This window comes from Leptonychotes weddellii, unplaced genomic scaffold (assembly GCF_054177405.1).
Source record: "Leptonychotes weddellii isolate Sample4059 unplaced genomic scaffold, ASM5417740v2 HiC_scaffold_723, whole genome shotgun sequence".
Lineage (NCBI taxonomy): Eukaryota > Metazoa > Chordata > Mammalia > Carnivora > Phocidae > Leptonychotes > Leptonychotes weddellii.
The window spans coordinates 3,233-6,035 of record NW_028042022.1 but is presented as its reverse complement, the minus strand read 5'-3'; the positions used below and the strand labels follow the sequence as shown (position 1 = coordinate 6,035).

General features: G+C 40.2%; 1 pseudogene; it reads right to left on the bottom strand.

The window, feature by feature from the left end:
- Positions 1-2,158: 2,158 nt before the first annotated feature.
- Positions 2,159-2,445, bottom strand: LOC115939724 (CDGSH iron-sulfur domain-containing protein 1 pseudogene; annotated as a pseudogene).
- Between the last annotated feature and the right edge of the window lie 358 nt (positions 2,446-2,803).

Genomic DNA, 2,803 nt, shown 5'->3' with positions numbered 1-2,803 from the left:
CAGTAAAGGAAATTTTCTTACTGCTCCCAATTTTTATGCTTCCACCTGGAGGAAATTTAATCCCCTAACTACTGATGTTCAGCTGCCTTAGGAACCACCCCTCTCCCACCTCAGGGACTTCACTAGACAAAATACCCCACAGCAGATATTCACCAAAGCCTGAGTTATTTAGACTAGAACACCACAGGCAGGTGGGGCAGAAACAGCCAGGACTGGCTTTGCTATGGTGAGTCTGGTGACCTTTGCTGTCTCCTCAAACCCATTCGCTGTGAAGTGAAGATCGTTTTTCTCATTCTTAAAATGTGGTGGGTACCTGTGGACAACTGTTGGCAAGTACACAAACTTACACGGAGGACAACCAATATTTTCAAAGACTAAAAAAATGTAAAACCGATTTAAGGAGTTGCCATCTTTTCCTAAATACTGTCTGATCTGCAGGTCTGCTGTTAGTGGAAATTTCACTTGCACTGTTTTGCAGAGGAGCGGAAGATCTTTCTTCACCCTCCTGTTTCCTGGAGGCTCTTTAATACAGAAGATGCGGGGATCCGTTCTGCTGCCCTTTCAAGCTGCAGGACCGTCATCCTCTGGTGGCCACTCTTTAGTAGCATAAAGACTTGGGCCAGGGCCTTGAAATTACAACTTTTTATTCACTTAAGGCCAAACCAGATTCTTAGGGTGCCCTTCCCTACTCATCTATGTAAGTAAAGGGGGACAGTACAAGGATTAATGTCAAAAACAAATACCTACGAGTGGTGAGGACAATAGGCAATTCCTGACAAAGGAATCTAACTGGGAGAGGGGAACATCTGTGTTCACCTGGCTGAAACTAGGACACCACTCAAGGCTGGGCACTCTGAGAGGGTCCAGGGAGTGAGGCTTCCTCTTGTAGGAGATAGGTTTTCTTGAGAAAGTGAGCGGGGCTGCATGACAGGATCTTCCAGGTAGCGTGAATGTCGGGAGAGGGGTCAGGTGAAGGAGCATCTCTTGAGTACATGTGAAGGCCTAAGGTTTGGTTTGTTTGCTTGTGTTTTGATTTATTAAATATCTTTTTGTTTATTCTTCACGTGTGTGTCATATGGCAAGCTTCTAGATTTTTCTGTGTTCCTAAGCCACTGAGTGGGTCCTCCAGTCCTATCTGTGTTTGCCAGAGCTGCCTAAGCCTCCATGATGAAGACCTTTCCTTTGGGTAGTACAAGGGGAAGCCCCAGTAGGCAGACCACCAAATTCTCCTCTTCTTACACAGCAATTCCCTTTTGAGATTGTCCTACACTTTGTCCATACATCAGGGTCCGGGTTGTTGGCTTGTTGGGGAGGAAACAGGCTAGCCCAGGGGTATAGAGGGGAGATTGGCTTTACCCCTATTCTCTGTTGATACATAAGATGGTTTCTTCCAACTGTAAGCCATATATGCTCTACAGCTCTAATTTAAGACAGATTTGATCCGTTAAGCCAGTAACTGGTTCTCAAAGTATCATCAGGGGCTTTTTGGGGGCAGCTGTAAGGCCAAAAGTGTTTTTTCTTTCTTTCTTTCTTTCTTTCTTTCTTTCTTTCTTTCTTTCTTTCTTTCTTTCTTTCTTTCTTTCTTTCTTTCTTCTTTCTTTCTTCTTCTTTCTTCTTTCTTTCTTCTTTCTTCTTTCTTTCTTCTTTTTCTTTTTCTTTTTTGTTAATTTTGAGAGTAATTTAATATGTTAACATAAACATACAACTATATTCTAATGTCATTATTTGAAATATAAAGAAACAGATCCTCACAGAACTAAAATAACTCAGACCATGACGTTGTTTTTTCCTTTTCCTTTTCTTTAAATTTAGACAAGTTTGTACCATGATGTAGCAAATAAGGTAAATGCCATGAATATGAAAGCAGCAGTTTGCAATATACCCGATCTAGAACCCAGGGGAGGTGCACTAGACAGAAGTGTAGTCATCAGCATAGCATAAAGAATATAGTCGATAATATTGTAATAACTGTATGGTGACAGATGGTAACTATACTTATCATTGTGGGTCTTACATAATGCATACAATTGTCAAATCAGTATTTTGTGCACCTGAAACTAATACAACATTGTATGCCAACTGTACTTAAATAATAAAAACTAAAACAACAACAACAACAAACCAATTAGGTAACGTCATGAAAAATTGGTTTGCAGAATTAAAACTCTCCATTTAAATTTCTTTTCATGATCGGAGGTCTCATATTGTCTCCAGTTTCTTCATTGTATTTTGTGTGAAATCCATCATAGAACGGGGATTTTTGGACCACCAACAACAGCAGCACACACTGGGGTTGTCTTTCTGGATGTGAAGGTTTACTGTAGATTTGCTGCAATGATCTTTAACATAACATCTTTTGTAAACTAGATAAGCACTTGCAGCTGTTCTGGCAACACTGGTGACTGCTGAAACCCGTTCAGCTGGTGCTCTGGAAGTCAGACTCATTGCCTGCAAGGCATGTAGGATGCTGAGCACAAATGGGCTTGTGTAGACAGTGGAGTCAAGGTGCGAGAGGAGTTCTCAGACATTCTTTGCCTATTTCACTGTCCACTCATGAGTGTACAATGGGGTTTTCTAGAGGCAACATGATATAAGATGTCATAGCAGATTTAATAGAGAAGCAAATATGAAAGTTTGGCTATCTTCTCATAGCCAGGTGTAAAGAAATTGGTAAAAATGTAAAATAATGCCACTCTCCTCATGCACATTATTTTAGTTTTGAAAATAGTTACGTTTCATAAAAATATGTTGTTTACATTAACCTATAGCATGTAATTTATGTTATGTTGCCAAATTAATAAAT